The following is an 18,408-nucleotide window of genomic DNA, read 5'->3' as shown; positions in this document are numbered from 1 at the left end:
CACAGTAAAAAGCCAGTTGGGTCATTTTAGCCAAAACCTCCATTATCACTCTCATGTTTTCTCTTATTAATTTTCCATCCACTGACCCCAACTCTGCTTCTTGGCTATAAACTCCCACTTGCCCTACCTCTCTTCCCTAGTGTAATATTTTATTGCACTGCTCTGTATAACTAACACAATGAACATGAATAAAGCTGCTTTACCATCTTTAACGAGTGTTATTGAATAATTTTCTTAACAGTTGTCCTATGGTTATCAGAAGTCCTAATTGTCATTGTACTGATATATACCTGTGTAATAGAACAAGAATATCATGAAAGAAATAGTCATATATATCACCGTATATCAGTCAGAATGCCCATCATCAAAAAGTCTACAAATAATACATGCTGGAGAGGGTGTGGAGAAAAGGGAGCCCTCCTATACTGTTGGTGGGAATATAAATTGGTGCAGCCCACTATGGAGAACAAACAATATGGAGGTTCTCTGAAAAACGAAAATAGGATTACCGTATGATCCAGCAAGCCTACTGGACTTTTTCTGGGCATATATCTAGAAAACACAAAACTCTAATTCAGAAAGATACACGCAGATCAATGTTAATAGCAGTGCTGTTTACAATAGCCAAGACATGGAAACAGCCCAAATACCCATCAACAGACAATGAACTTAATGAAGACCTGGTGCATATATAACAGATTACTCAGCCACAAAAAAATGATGAAATAATGTCACCTGTAGCAACATGAATGGAAAGAGAGAACATTATATTTAGAGAATTTAGATAGAGAAAGACAAATATCATATGATATCACTTACATATAGAATCTAAAAAAAAAAAATACAAATGGATCTACCTATGAAATAGAAACACATTCAGTCATAGAGAAAAAACTTATGGTTGCCAAAGCAGAGAGGTAATGGGGGAGGGATAAATTAGGAGTATTGTGTTGACAGATAGAAAATACTATACATAAAATAGATAAACCACAAAAATTTACTATATAGCACAGGAAACTATATTCAATATCTTATATAATGGAAAATAATCTGAAATATATATATATATATATATATATATATATATATATATATATATATATATATATATATATATACACATAAAGCTGAGCCATTTTATTGTAGACCTGAAACTAATATTATGCTAGCAATAGTTCAATTTAAAAAAAAAGAAGAAGAAGAAATATAATTTTAAAAAATGTGGAGACTTGGCCATACAGTCTTTAAGCGAATAAGGAAGCTGAGGTCCAGGGCCATGCACGCACTAGCTTCAGGATCACGTGATTGCTCTGTCATGCAGCTTCGGGGAACATCAGGTTCCCTGGCCCCATTCATGACACAGCCCTTTAGTGACCCCATGGAACTCTGAGGGCAACACTTTGTCTTTCAGATCTCAGCAGCTTTTCCTGATCTCTTAACAACCTTGATACCTGAAAGGTGACTGGATACAAAAATCAAATCATAAATAAATAGAAAATCACTTAAATTTTTTAAATATCATTACAATACTCCCCCAAATATTCTCCACATTAAATGTGCATCAACGTTGCAAATCCTATGCTATGGTGAATACCTTGTGTTATTATCAAAAAGAGATAGAGAGCATTTTTATGACTGCATATGAAAGGGTCTGTTCAAAATGGAACAATTTCATTAAGATACGTGGCTTTCCAAGACAATGTTTAAAGTCCTCTGATGATTTGACCTCCCAGTATTAAGGCCATGCATGTTACTTCTCTCACATCCAGCATTTTACATAAAAATATTTGACCTCACATAAAGTAAAAGGATAATATAGACAATATCATGTTAAAAATCACATTGGGAGAGAAACAATTCCAAAATGGTGGAATAAGGACCTCCAACATTCTGATCATTCATAAGAGCAAAGAGTGGCAAAAAATGTCAAAGTTAAGATTCTGTTAGAACTTTGGAAATTAAAGAAAGGTTTTAAACAATATGCTGCTGCTGCTAAGTCCCTTCAGTCGTGTCCGACTCTGTGCGACCCCATAGACGGCAGCACACCAGGCTCCTCCATCCCTGGGATTCTCCAGGCAAGAACACTGGAGTGGGTTGCCATTTCCTTCTCCAACACATGCATGCATGCTAAGTCGCTTCAGTCATGTCTGACTCTGTGCGACCCCATGGGCAGCAGCCCACCCGGGTCCTCAGTCCACAGGACTCTCTAGGCAAGAGTACTGAGGAATGTTTATTCAAGAAAAGTGACTGAATCTCAGAACAGCAAGCTTTATGATGATGATTCCTTTCTATTTCCACCTCCATGACCACTTGGAAAACTAACAGACTCCCAATCACAGTAGTTCTGAAAACTAGCAGCCTAGGAGCAACTGGAATAGGCAGAGGAGATTCAGAGCTCCAAAGGGTTTAACTCCCAGAAAACTGTTATTTAACCTCTCTGGGTACTCCCCATTCACAAAGTTGGTTTTCATCTGACTTGACTCAGAACTTGCTCAGTGAGAGCAGAAATTTCCCAGATGACATTTTGTGAAAAATGCATGCTGAAGTTTAACATTAGAATTGCCTAAATGGGGACTTCCCTGGTGGTACAGAGACTAACATTCTGCACTCCCAATTCAGGGGCCCTGGGTTCAATCCCTGGTCAGGGGACTAAATCTCACATGCCACAGCTAAGAATGTTCATGCCACAACTAAATATCCCACATGTCGTGAGGAAGATTGAAGATACCATGTGTCACAACTAAGAGTTGGCACAGCCAAGTAAATACAAAAATAAATAAAGAAAGAAAATAGTCGCATGGGTGATGATAAAAGCTGGGCAAACAAAAGGATGACAAAAAACATAAAAAGAAAGCTATGGAATGAGATGCCCAGGTGGACTTTGAAAAGCTCTGAAAAAGTCCTGAAAATCTAGAAGGTCAGGCACTTTCATAGGACTGGATGCCTGCCCAGGGCTGTGTCACGCTTGGGAGAAGACCCAGCTCTCACCGCTGAGTGATGGTGTGGTTCTCTGTGAACAAGAATCGAAAATCAAGGAAAAGTTTAACCACTAGAGTGTTGAAGAGTCCTCCCAGGTGACGCAGTGGCAAAGAATCCACTTGCCAATGCAGGATACATCAGAGACGCGGTTTCAATCTCTGGGTAGAGAAGACTCCCCTAGAGGAGGGCAGGGCAATCCACTCCAGTGGTCTTGCCTAGAGAATCCGATGGGCAGAGGAGCCTGGCGGGCTACAGTCCGTGGGGTCACAAAGAGCTGGACACGACTGAAGTGACTTGGCACACACAGAGCGCTGAAGTGTGCCTTAATATGTGCAAAGAGGCCCTCAGCAAAGACTGGGAGGCGTTTAATGAAATCTCTGTGCAGCCATTTACTGAACCTAAGTTAAGTGAATAAAGACTAATGTGGCCACACACGAAAAATAATACAAACCTTACAGGATTAATTCAAAGTCACTGAACAAAAAACAGCAGCAGCAACACCAAATTCTGGACGAAAGGAGAAAATATAATCTCTAGAGTTGCCAAACTGCATTATTTAAACGTCCATTTTTCAACAAAATTATGAGACATGAAAACAAATAAGAAATACTTGCCCATAGGCTAAAACAAACACCCGGCAAAACCAGGCAGGCTGTCAACTCTTACCACTTCTAATCAGCATTACACTGAAAATTCTTGGCAGAACAATTAGATTAAATAAAAAACAACAAAAGGAATGCAACTTGAAAAGGAATATTAAAACTATCCTTACCTATAGATATGCCTATGTATAGACAGCTTTGTATGCAGAAAATGTACATGAGTCCTCAAAACAAACTATTAGAGTTAATATACAAGTGGGGCAAGGTTGTAGAAAATAAGATAAAACCACAAAAAATCAATTGTGTTTCTCTGCCCAAACAAGGAATGATCCAAAAAAGAAAAATTAAAGAGAAAATTAGATTTACAAGCTATCCAAAAAGAAAAAATACTAAAGGATGCATTGAACAAGAGAAGTATAAGACTTGCAAAATGAAAACAGTAAGGTATTGTTGAAATAGATTTAAGAGAATGTAAATTAATGTATAGATATCCATGTCTTCTGGATAAGAAAAATTAGCATTGTGATTTAAGTTCGCCAAAACAGATTCAACATATTTCTTATTGAAGTCTTGTTTAATGATCTTGCAGAGATCGTAACACATATGCACATACATAACACATTCATGTGGAAATGTAATAGACACAAAATAGTAAGAACTATTTTGTAAAAGCTATGGTTTTTCCAGTAGTCATGGTTGGATATGAGAGTTGAACCATAACGAAAGCTGAGCACCAAAGAATTAATGCATTTGAGTTATGGTGCTGGAGAAGACTCTTGAGAGTCCCTTGAACAGCAAGAAGATCAAGCCAGTCAATCCTAAAGGAAATCAACCTTGAATATTCATTGGAAGGACTGATGCTGAAGCTGAAGCTCCAAAATTTGGCTGCCTGATATGAAGAGCTGACTCATTGAAAAAGACCTTGATGCTGGGAAAGATTGAAGGTGAAAGGAGAAGAGGGCAAAAGAGGATGAGATGTTTGGATAGCATCACTGACTCAGTGGGTATCAATTTGAGCAAACTCTGGAAGATACTGAAGGACAGGGAAGCCTAGTGTGCTTCAGTCCATGGCATCACAGAGAGTTGGACACATTTTAGGGGCTGAACACTAAAACAACAATCTTAAAAAGAAGGACAAAATCTGGATGACCCATACTTCCCAATCTAAAAACTTACAAAGCTACAGTAACAAAAGCAGTGTGGTCTGGCATAAGACTAAATATATAGGCTAATAAAATATAATTGAGAGGCTAACCAAAAATAATCTCAAGTTTGTGACAAATGATTCCAGTAAGTTTACCAAGGCAAATGTCTTTTTTAGAAATGGTATTGAGACAACTGGATATCTTTGTGTAACAAATAAAACTATACTTCTACGTTATTTCATATGCAAGAATGAATCAACATGATTCATAGACATAAAAGTAAGTGCAAAACTAAAAACATTAAAAAAAATATGACATTGGATTAAGCTATGGGCAAACTATGCGCTCTTAAGCCCATAGCTTTTTAACATTTTAATATTTCATTAATGTGTGGAAAAAACAGAATAGAGTTTTAAAAATATTCCTTAGAGGTTTTAATCAACACCCGTATCATGCTTACCAAGGGTAATGCAGATAAATTGGATTTTATTAAAACTTAAAAAGCTTTGTAATATTCCATCTAAGAAGTCAAATCAAAAAGTCAATCTACGGAAAGGGAGAAAACACTTGCAAATTATACAGCTAGTAAGGGATAGCATCTAGACTAAAGAGATTTCACAAATATTTGAATTATTATATGGGCAAAAGACTTGAGATACTTTTCCAAAGAAGATATACAAATGATCAATGATCCCAAGAAAATGCTTAATATCATTAGTCATTAGGAAAATGCAAATCTTAAGTCACAATATGGTATTTCTTCACACTCACCAAATACAAGATGAACAATGCCATGTCACATTGAAGATGTGGAAAAATTGAATCCTTATGCATTCTTGTTGGAATTGCAAAATTGTGCAGCCACTTTAGAAAAGTTTGGCAATTTCTGCAGATGTGAAACATAGAGTTACCAAGGTAGGTAGGTTAGTCACTAAGTCGTGTCCAACTCTTAGGATCCCATGGACTGTAGCCCACCAGGCTCTTCTGTCCATGGGATTTCCCAGACAATAGTATTGGGGTGGGGTTGTCACTTCCTTCTCCAGGGGACCTTCCCTACCCAGGGGTCTAACTGGGTCTCCTGCATTACAGGCAGGCTCTTTACCAACTGAGCCACCAGGGAAGCCCAGTAGAGTTACCAAATGACCCAGCGACTTTACTGCTAGATGTGCACCTGTGAGAACTGAAAGTGCATGTCTACACAAAGCATGATGCACAAATATTCATAGTAGCATTACCCACAGTAGTCAGAGGTGGAAACGACCCAAATATCCACCAACTAATGAGTGAAAAAATAAAATGTGCTCTATTCATACAATATAATATCATTTGTCTTTAAAAAGAAATTAAAAATGACACATGTGACAACATAGACGAACTTTGAAAACATTTTGTGAAAAGAAAGAAGTCACATACAAAACAACAGGTATTGTATTATTCCATTTATATTAAATGGCCAGCTTTGGTAAATGCATAAAGACAAAGTAGGTTAGTGGTTTTGAAGGGATGGGTTGGAAGGGGCAAATTGGAATTGATTTCTGATGTGTAAAGAGTATTTTTTTGTGTGATGAGGACATTCTTAGATAAAGGTGATGGTTGCACAATTCTATAAATATACCGAAAACATTGATTTGTGCACTTTACAGGGGGAATTTCATAGTGTATGAATTACATTTTAATAAAACTGTTAATGGGGGGAAATGAAGGAGAAAGAGAAATTCTCTGCATCAGGAAAGAAGATGCAGGCATTGGGTCTTGCAATGTCCTGATCTGACACAGTGAACTGAGACTGATGTAGTGGTAGGAGCATCCTTCAGGAGCATCACCTCAAATCTGCTCCACATTAGGAGTTGCCACAGTCATCACTAGGCTTAAAAATAGATACTGATCCATGAAATATCTATATCCTCACTCTTCAGATTTTTCTAAATTATAAATTTTTACAATGATCCACGTGGTCCGCTTTTTATTTTGTTCTCTCACATTACTCCCTGAGTCATATTTGGGATCTGTAAAACAAAAACACGGAACATAAAGCTTGTTCTCGAGCATATTCTTGAGATTACACTTTTATGTTAATTGAAAATTCAGCATAAATCTCTACTTTATCACACTTCAAGATTATTATAATTCCTTTTAAACCCAATTGTTTTTTCTCTTAGAAGTTTAAATTATTTTTAAAGTTTCTGTCTTCACCTTTAAGTGACAGAGACACTCCACATAGATTATTTCAAATACTTTTTAAAATATTCTGTAATGAGTACATTTTTAAATGTCAATTAAAATATTGTGATAAGAAAATCAACTATGTTAATGAAATATGAGATGATAAATATCTAATTATTTTTGAAGAAAATATCCATTAGAAGCTTTTGATATTTCATTAATGTGTGGAAGAGACAGAATAGAGTTTTAAAAATATTCCTCAGAGGTTTGAATCAACTGTCTTTATTCTCTTAGAGGTGTAAGTCATTTCTAATTTGTTGGTACCTGGTCTTTAGCAGATGAAGCAGGGGAGGGAGACAGAAGGCATTCACTGGAGGGCTGAGGACAAGTAAGAAGAGCATGTTATCTTCAGATAACTTGATTGGTTTAAGATCACTGAAACCCAATGCATATAAGGAACAAAGCAACAAGAACCTTTTCATTTATCTCATTTAATCCTCTAAAACAGATCTGGAAAGTTAATACTATATACAAGAGGAAATCACTCAGCTTCTGTAGGTGTCTTGCATCAACCCGCCAAGTACTGAAAAAGCAGAGCTGAGCCTCAAACTCATTTATGTAATTCTATAAGTGTTTGCCTTTATCATAACTGCCTTCCTTAAAGGTTCAGCAGTGGAGAAAATGCTGTGGGGTCGAGTGAGGTGGAAAATGAATAAGGACTTGCAAAAAGAAGGAACATTGAAGGGGTATGCATCCCATTTATCCCCAATAATTATGCCCAAGCCCACTGAGCTTGGCTCACAAAACCCATTCCTGTGAAACCTTACTGAGCTAACAGTGAAATTCCAGGTTATGTTTCTGTAAAGATGGACAATCCCAGCAAATGAACTCCTTAGTCAAGATGATATAATATGCTATCTACCTGTTTGATGGATAATCAAACTCTATTGCCAACCAGCGTTGAGATGGATATTTCATGCACATGTAGCCCCAGAATTTCAAATTGAGTCATCACTTCAGTAATAGTGTTTCTATCAAGAGTGTGGCAGTGGGAGAGAAGAGTATCAAAGTATGAACATGACACAGTTTCCTTCACTGAGCAGCCTTTCAAAATTGAAGTGGACATTTCCTCAATATATGTTGCATATTCAGCTGTGAATTGGATTATTTTTTAAATAGATACATTAAGGGTCCAGTTCACCCCTATGAACCATTTATAATATAACCAGTTAGCATAATTCAGTATATACATATACAATAACAGACCAATTCCAAGTAAGTAAATAAGGAAGTCATGAAGTTCTAAGGAGAGTGGGAAAGGGATTTATCATTTAATCATAGGATTTCAAACACATTAGTTAGCATCTGTCTCAGTTTTCTTGTCTATAAAATGGTGATATATTTTATGGGCTATATTTTTATTATGATAAAAAACATACATGGAAATGCCTTACACAGTTCTTGACAAATATTCAATGTTCAATAAAAGCCAATTATTATTTAGTAATTAACAAACTGCAATTACAGCTAAATCATTTATGATCTGAAACATGTCACTCATCTTTGGTTAGAATCTAGTCAACATAATCGTGGGAATAAATCTAGGCAAGGAATCTTAAAGATTCCTTCCAGGCAGAAATCTTCTAGCCCCGGTTAGAACAATCCAAAAGATCATGTAATATCCAATTTGTCAAACATCTGCCCTTGTGTGCTGATAAATGTAGCTAAGCTAGGACACACATCACCCTGACTCCCTAGCACAGAGACTGGGAATGCTGTCTTCATGGATCTGCTCAGAGCTGCCCCGCTCAGTGGTGCCCGTGTGACCTTTAAATATCACAGAAACCAAGGGGCAAAGGGGAAGAGCAGTGGCATTTTAATTGATTGACAAATTATTGAGCAGCATTAACTAATACACCATAACACCTTTTCTCTCCCTCTGTCCCAGTCCATCTCACTGGAACAAATCATTCTGCTCTCTGGAGGGCTCCTGTTTTTCTTACATGTGGATCTATGATCCATTTGACCCTTTCTTATCTGGTATAACATATACGTCATTAAAAAAATGTATGTAAATAAATGTGAGGGAAAACAGCTATATGAAAATTGTATGCTAAAAAGCAAATGCCATTGTGGACTACATTTCACTGCAGTTCTAACCATTCAGAGGAAAATATAAACAGAGAGCACTTTGAATTTATCCTTGCTATTTTTTAATATAACTTTTTAAAATGAATTTAGCAATGAATTTAAAGTTACTTTGAGCATGATTCTCTGAGGTTTCTAACTTTCTGACCCTGATAGGAACTACCAAACTTTGATACTAACATCAAAGGAGTGACTAAATGATTTTTATCCCATAATATGCCATTACCACTTCTGGAATCATTTCACTTATAAAAATCCAAATACAATCTTCCCAACCCATGCTGAGTTCACTGCTTCTTGGGAAGAGAATGTTCAACACTCCAGATATCAAGACTAAAGACTCTTTAGAGCGGTTTTGTATTTTCTAACCATTTCTTCCCAATTAGATCTCAATTTTCAGAAAAGTCTTACAGGCCTCCAACACTTAAGCAGGGGACACAGATGCATCAGGGGCAGCCTGTGTGACCATGAGATGGACTCTCTGAATCACAATCTCTTCATTTGTAAAGTTCCATGAGTCATTGTACGGAAGAAATAAGAAACCTTGATGTTCCCCATTCAAGGTATTCTGAGCAGCACAGAACTGTGCAGACCAGAGCCCTTCAGGGCTTGTTGCCCCAGCTACTGAGAATGTGGTCAGCAGGCAGTTCCCTGCCCCTGGGGGGTTTGCCTCAGCTGCAAAGAATTGCCTGGCGAAGGACACATCTGTCCCAGAGCAGCCCGTATTTAATGACTAACGACCAATCAATTTTAATCCAAAGCAATAAAGCTCTGATTATCCTTTCAGAATTTCCTTGTGCCCAGTCTTAGCTGCTCACCTCTCTTCCACTGATGTAATCCCTGAATTGCACCCTGCCTATAGTACCAAAGAACAAAACCTGCAACAGAGCTTGATGCATGCCTGCATAGAGGCTTCAGTCATGTCCAAGTACCTGTGACCCCACGGACTGCAGCCCACCAGGCTCCTCTGTCTATGGGATTCTCCAGGCAAGAATACTGGAGTGGGTTACTGTTTCTTCCTCCAGGGGAGAATTTAATATGCTGTCTAGGTTTGTCATAACTTCCCCCCACCACACCCCCACCCCAAGGAGCAAGTGACTTTTAATTTCATGGCTGCAATGATCTGCAATCATCTGCAGTGATTTTGGAGCCCAAGAAAATGAAGTCTGTCACTGTTTGCACTGTTTCCCCATCTATTTGCCATGAAGTGATGGAACTGGATGCCATGAGCTTTGTCTTTTTTTTTTTTTCAGTGGGATTTGTCATACATTGATGTGAATCAGCCATAGAGTTACACGAATTCCCCATCCCGGTCTCCCATCCCACCTCCCTCTCCACCCGATTCCTCTGGATCTCCCCAGCCCAACAGGCCCGAGCACTTGACTCATGCCTCCCCCCTGGGCTGGTGGTCTGTTTCACCACAGATAATATACATGCTGTTCTTTCGAAACATCCCACCCTCCCCTTCTCCCACAGAGTTCAAAAGTCTGTTCTGTACTTCTGCGTCTCTTCTTCTGCCCTGCATATAGGGCCATCGTTACCATCTTTCTAAATTCCGTATATATGCGTTAGTATACTGCAATGTTCTTTATCTTTCTGGCTCACCTCACTCTATATAATGGGCTCCAGTTTCATCCATCTCATTAGAACTGATTCAAATGAATTCTTTTTAACAGCTGAGTAATATTCCATGGTGTATATGTACCACAGCTTCCTTATCCATTCATCTGCTGATGGGCATCTAGGTTGCTTCCATGTCCTGGCTATTATAAACAGTGCTGTGATGAACATTGGGGCGCACGTGTCTCTTTCAGATCTGGATTCCTCAGTGTGTATGCCCAAGAGTGGTATTGCTGGGTCATATGGTAGTTCTATTTCCAGTTTTTTAAGGAATCTCCACACTGTTTTCCATAGTGGCTGTACTAGTTTGCATTCCCACCAACAGTGTAAGAGGGTTCCCTTTTCTCCACACCCTCTCCAGCATTTATTGCTTGTAGACTTTTGGATAGCAGCCATCCTGACTGGCGTGTAATGGTACCTCATTGTGGTTTTGATTTGCATTTCTCTGATAATGAGTGATGTGGAGCATCTTTTCATGTGTTTGTTAGCCATCTGAATGTCTTCTTTGGAGAAATGTCTGTTTAGTTCTTTGGCCCATTTTTTGATTGGGTCATTTATTTTTCTGGAATTGAGCTTCAGGAGTTGCTTGTATATTTTTGAGATTAATCCTTTGTCTGTTTCCTCATTTGCTATTATTTTCTCCCAATCTGAGGGCTGTCTTTTCACCTTACTTATAGTTTCCTTTGTTGTGCAAAAACTTTTAAGTTTCATTAGGTCCCATTTGTTTATTTTTGCTTTTATTTCCAATATTCTGGGAGGTGGGTCCTAGAAGATCTTGCTGTGATTTATGTCGGAGAGTGTTTTGCCTATGTTCTCCTCTAGGAGTTTTATAGTTTCTGGTCTTACATTTAGATCTTTAATCCATTTTGAGTTTATTTTTGTGTATGGTGTTAGAAAGTGTTCTAGTTTCATTCTTTTACAAGTGGCTGACCAGTTTTCCCAGCACCACTTGTTAAAGAGATTGTCTTTTTTCCATTGTATATCCTTGCCTCCTTTGTCAAAGATAAGGTGTCCATAGGTTCGTGGATTTATCTCTGGGCTTTCTATTCTGTTCCATTTGTCTTTTGAGTGTTGAATTTCACTCTCCTTTTTTTCACTTTCATCAAGAGGCTCTTTAGTTCCTCTTTGTTTTCTGCCATAGGCTACGTAGGCTACCATGGGGTCACAAAGAGTCTGAAATGACTGAAGAGACAGCACTGGGGAAGTCCTGAGCTTGATACATACTAATCTTATCCTTCCATCTTTATCTCTTTCCCCAAGGATAGAAAACCCAACCATCTTGGTTCTCTGATCATCTCTCTTTCTGTATTATCCACTGTTGCTCCTCTGATAAGATCCTTTATGCTAATATCACTTCAAAACTAGCTGGCCTTTTTGTTCTCCATTCCCCAAACACTCACTCCAACACATATACCAACATTATCACCAACATAAGCATGGAATAACTTAAGTCACCTCCAACAGTATCTCATATATTTTTGCTCTATGAGATATGTTTTTTCTCTCAAAATGCCAGAATATGGCTGAGAATAGGAAAGACTAGAGATCTCTTAAGGAAATTAGAGATACCAAGGGAACATTTCATGTAAAGATGGGCTCAATAAAGGACAGAAATGGTATGGACCTAACAAAAGCAGAAGATTTTAAGAAGAGGTGGCAGGAATACACAGAAAAACTGTACAAAGGGAAAAAAAAAAAAAAAAAAAAAAAAACTTCATGACCCAGATAATCACGATGGTGTGATCACTCACCTAGAGCCAGACATCCTGGAATGTGAAGTCAAGTGGGCCTTAGGAACCACCACTATGAACAAAGTTAGTGGAGGTGGTGGAATTTCAGTTGAGCTATTTCAAATCCTAAAAGATGATGCTGTGAAAGTGTTGCACTCCATACATGAGCAAATTTGGAAAACTCAGTAGTGGCCACAAGACTGGAAAAGTCAGTTTTCATTCCAGTCCCTAAGAAAGGCAACGCCAAAGGATGCTCAAACTACCTCACAATTGCACTCATCTCACACACTAGTAAAGTAATGGTTAAAATTCTCCAAGCCAGGCTTCAGTAATACCTGAACTGTGAACTTCCAGGTGCTCAAGCTAGAAAAGGCAGAGGAACCAAAGATCAAATTGCCAACATCCACTGGATCATCGAAAAAACAAGAGAACTCAGAAAAAAAAAAAAAAATCTATTTCTGCTTTATTGACTGTGCCAAAGACTTTGACTGTGTGGATCACAATAAACTGTGGAAAATTCTGAAGGAGATGGGAATACCAGACCACCAGACCTGCCTCTGGAGAAACCTGTATGCAGGTCAGGAAGCAACAAATAGAACTGGACATGGAACAGCAGACTGGTTCCAAACAGGAAAAGGAGTACATCAAGGCTGTATATTGTCACTCTGATTATTTAGCTTATATGCAGAGTACATCATGAGAAATCATGATGGAAATCATGAGGAAGAACAAGCTGGAATCAAGATTGCCAGGAGAAGTATCAATAACCTCAGATATGCAGATGACACCACCCTTATGGCAGAAAGTGAAGAAGAACTAAAGAGCCTCTTGATGAAAGTGAAAGAGGAGAGTGAAAAAGTTGGCTTAAAGCTCAATATTCAGAAACCTAAGATCATGACATCTGATCCCATCACTTCATGGCAAATAGATAGGGAAACAGTGGAAACAGTGGCTAACTTTATTTATTTTTTTTGCTCCAAAATCACCACAGATGGTGATTGCAGCCATGAAATTAGAAGATGCTTACTCCTTGGAAGGAAAGTTATAGCAACATAGGCAACATATTAAAAAGGAGAGACATTACTTTGTCAAAAAAGGTCCTTCTAATCAAGGCTATGGTTTTTCCCAGTGGTCATGTATGGATGTGAGAGTTGGACTGTGAAGAAAGCTGAGCGCCGAAGAATTGATGCTTTTGAACTGTGGTGTTGGAGAAGACTCTTGAGAGTCCCTTGGACTGCAAGGAGATCCACCCAGTCCATCCTGAAGGAGATCAGTCCTGGGTGTTCATTGGAAGGAGTGATGCTGAAGCTGAAACTCCAGTACTTTGGCCACATCATGTGAAGAGTTGACTCATTTGAAAAGCCCCTGATGCTTGCAAAGATTGAGGGCAGGAGGAGAAGTGGACGACAGAAGATGAGATGGTTGGATGGTATCACTGACTCAGTGGACATGAGTTTGGGTGAACTTCAGGAGTTGGTGATGGACAGGGAGGCCTGGCATGGTGTGGTTCATGGGGTCACAATATTCGGACATGACTGAGCAACTGAACTGAACTGAATATCCCATTGCTTATATGTACCATATTTTCTTTATCCATTCCTCTGTTGGTAGACATTTAGGTTGCTCCCACAAAAAAAACAATAATAATGCCATCTGCAGCAACATGTGTACCTAGAGGTTGTCATACTGAGTGAAGTAAGTCAGAGAAAGGCAAATATTGTATAATATCACTTATTTGTGGAATCTTTAAAAAAAAAAAAAAAAAACAAACTACAAACTCATCTGTGAAACAGAAATACAGTTACCAATGTAGAAAATAAATTTCCGGGGAGTAGGGAGTGAGGAATAAATTGGGACATAGGGATTGACACACAGAGACTACTGTACATAAAATAGGTAACAGATCAGGACCTACTAAACAGCACAGGGAATTCTGCTCAATGCTCTCCAATGGCCCGTATGGGAAAACGATCTAAGGAAACAGTGGATATATGTGTAACTGTTTCATTTGCTCTATACCTGATATAAAAACTAACACAATGTCATAAATCAACTATAAAAGAAAAAAGTGAAAATGTTACTGGCTCAGTCATGTCTGACTTTGTAACCCCAAGGACTGTAGCCTGTCAGGCTCCTCTGTCCACAGAATTCCCCAGGCAAATATACTACAGTGGGTTGTTATTGCCTTCTCCAAGGAACGTTCCTGACCCAGGGGTTGAACCCAGTTCTCCCACATTGCAGGCAAATTCTTTACCATCTGAGACACCAGAGAAACCCTACACCAACATATATATTTTTTAATTCTATAATAATTCTTTTCTCCTTGCATGTTTAGCTTTCTCAATATTACTGAGACAACTTCTTGGGTCCCTTAATTTGTGTTTAATGTGGCACTCTGCTTCCTCATCAATGCAACCATTGAGCTATGATGCATAGTCTTAGATTTATTTGCCGCTAGTCTGAGAACATATAATGGTGATGGAGCACAGTGAAGAGCACACGCAATCTCCGTAGCTGTGATTCATGGCAGAAGCCTCTGGGTTTGCTAAGCATCAGAATCACTTGTGTGAAGACTGTGTGAATGAGCGAGTGAACTCATGAGCAAATGAAATGATGTTTTTTCAGTGTCTCAGGTTAGTCGTATTTCTAGATTCCCCTAGTGATTTAAGGGTGGAAATGCTTTGACATGACACCAAACCGAGATGAGTTGGACTAGTTTTCTGTATATCTGTCTAATAATCTTGCAATCCATGTCCCAAGAAAGGAGGAAGACAGGGACCTTGGCAAGGACTCCTGCAAGGTGTTCAAAAATATGTCTTCATGATTAAAACTACTGTCCGCTCAGATACACTTATGGTGACAGTATGTGTATCACCTTCTCCCTGGATGGATACTAAAATTAGCTCATTTAAAGAATCATTCAAGTTTCACTTGGTATACAACTTCAATATGAAGATGCACTTGGGATTGAGACGGTATTGGGGCATGACACACAAGAGATGACTCGTATGGGTACCTTCAGAGGATGAGCACATGGTCATAAGTGGGCCAGAAAGCGAAGAAGGGGAGAACATCAATACAGGGGGTTAGAGATGACAATTCAGGAACAGAAGTGGAAGAAGGAAAAATCAGTCTTTCCAAAGTCAGGTGATGGAGTTTTGGGGCTCATTATGCTCATCTTAAAATGAGGACGATAATACTTAATTCATAGTAATATAATGAAGATTTTGTATCCTCTGTGGTGAAGGTTGGAAATATGTTGGGAATGCGGGCACAGGCAATATGACCATCACTGAATGCCTTCTATCTGTCTAATGACACATGGTAGAAGATTGCTTCCTTCCCAGTCCTGCTTAGGAGCAGTTCTGCTCTATGATCACTCATGTTTACATAAGTGTTCCTGGCCTTGATAAGTTTCAACTCTTGCAGTCCAGGCATCATTAACAAAATGCCCATTCTAAGATGTGCAGGGGCCAGGGGGAAAGGAATGACCTTCCCCAATCACAATCACTCACATTTAATAAATGGTATTTTCCCCTTGAAAACAGACCAACTTATGTGTCTTGAATCTTTGTGGTTTCCCTCAGTTATTGATCTCTGGGTAAAGAGAGAATGATAGCCACAACCCAAAGGACAAAACCCCTAGAAAGATAAGGCTTCTCTCTTACTTCACTGCTGACCCTTAACGTTGTAAGAGGTCTGAGTTCCCCTAATTTCCATGGGCTACACATGGAGGATAGGAAATAGTTCCAATGCATCTTAACAAACACACATGGAAGAAATGTAAGTGCCATCCTGCTATATGCCACAGGTAACAGGGTCAGTCATAGGACAAAATAAGTAAAAGAATAATAACAAAAATCTCATTTAACACTTGCTTCTTTTCAGACACATCAACAAATTAGAACGATGATGGAAGATGAACAACTCGGTAATCCATATGTTGTAGATGAGCCTGTCTACTTTGCCTTAGCAGTTGACTCACAGGCCAATAATCAAGATGGCAGCGGATTTTGTTCCCCTTCCAGACGTACAGCACAGGGGTGTGGAGAGGGAAAGAGAATGTATGGGAAGGAATTGAAATGAGCCTTGAGTAATTAGTAAAATTTCCAGGTTCACAGCAACTAAATTCTGGCCCACTGTGATGTCAGAGGCAACTGACCCTAAACATTCATGAAGTTCAAGACGCCGGTTCTGACAATGGGATACAGAGAAGTAATGCAATGGTTTCATTAAGACTGGGACTCTAGAGCCAGCCTGCCCGGGACGAGCGCATCGGAAGGCTTTGGCCGTCACCCCCTGCCCTTGGTTTGCTTCATTGACACTGGTTTCATGAAGACAGGGATACTTGCCCACAGGATTGTTGTAAGGATACAACAATAAGTCAATACAAATTAGACTGATAAGTTAATACAAATTAGAGGTTTAGAACAATGTTTCAATTACTCCCCAATAAGTGGTAGCAATTAGAAACATTAATGAGAAGAAAGACAGAGTCATTCTACTCCTTCTAACCTGCAACAGAACTCCAGATACTGCCTCCTGCTGCCCTGAGACCAACCCTTGCAATCATCAATGACCTTGCATTGTATGCTGCTGTATCTGGCTCCATGCCCTGCTTCATCATGCTCCTCTGCGCTTCATCTTGGACCTGTCCTCCCGAACTCACAGGTGAGTTTCTAGACCTCAATCTGCTCAGATGCAGCATTTTCAGGTTTTAATTCTGAAAATGCCTTGCTTCCTGTCTATGAAATCAGACACATCCTTTAATATAATTTGGCCTCAATCATCTACCTATTATTAAAAAAAAAACTAAGAATACATTATCTCTGAGGTCATTTTCTGCTTTAATCTCATGTGATTTTAAGACTACATCCTGTGATTTATTAAAAAAAAAATAATAATCCAGTTACACCTTATGAATCTAACACAGATACAAAAGATGGTCCCCAAGATGGATGTGGAGTTCAGTGTTATCAAGGTAAAGAACTCCGGACCCAGGTCATAATGTAAGAGGTGTTTATCCCTGGTAAACTGAAGTATTGCTAATAGGGGTAAACTTTACTCATCATCAAAAGAAAGTCAAGGATATACTGAGGAAAGCGGCCAAAGAGGGCATGACCCGATCCTCTTTTTGGAGGGTAAAAGTTAATGACGAAGCTAAGATAGTCAACAACAGAAGAAATAACTTAGAAGCAAGTGCTCTAAGAAGAGCCTGAGGTCAGGCAAAGAGGGAAAAATAAAAACAGAAAAACTAAACACCTCTGGGAACTCTCTGTGGTAGTAGTTTTTCTTTGGCAGAGATTATATTTTCAGAGGACTGAAAGGAGATGGACAGTGCCCCTTCCTTTTAGAGGCCAAACAAGAGCACAGTTCACTGTGACATGAAAGAAGGAAATAATTCAATATCTCCTTCTGGATTTGAGCAGCACCAAAGTGTGTGTGTGTGTGTGTGTGTGTGTGTGTGCGCGTGTTTGCACAAACTCCTAAACTGGAGCCAAATGAGATGTGAAAAATATCCAAGACAAAAACCATGTGGAAATCATTAAAGAATTAAGCCCGAATCAGGAGTCCTGAGGTATTGCTATTTCTCTTTCCTCTTAGCCTCCATATGTTCATTCTGAAGATCTCCACAGTGTTTGATCCTTTAATTTTCTTCCCTATGTATAAGATAATTTGTTTCCAGTTGAAGTAACATCTGTTTCTGTAGATAATTATTAGATGCTGATCAATTTAATAAAGCTACAGGCCTTTCCTGACCTCTTTATGCATAATCAATGAATTTAGATACAAAATGTGAAAATTTTGATCTAAATATCTCATTAAAAGACATTTTGTAATTACGTGGTGCTGGCAATCAGAGGGGTATGGAAACCTGGCACTATGAAAACAAAGGTTATTCAGTCTTTACAGAGCAGCAAGAGAGGCCAGGGAAGTGGTGATTCTCCCCTTTGCCCTTGAATGACAGTTTCTGCTCTTTATTACCGGACATGCTTATATGTTATACCTAGAGTATTCTAG

This window comes from Muntiacus reevesi, chromosome 3 (genome assembly GCF_963930625.1).
Source record: "Muntiacus reevesi chromosome 3, mMunRee1.1, whole genome shotgun sequence".
Taxonomy (NCBI): domain Eukaryota; kingdom Metazoa; phylum Chordata; class Mammalia; order Artiodactyla; family Cervidae; genus Muntiacus; species Muntiacus reevesi.
Note: the sequence above shows the minus strand (reverse complement) of the source record.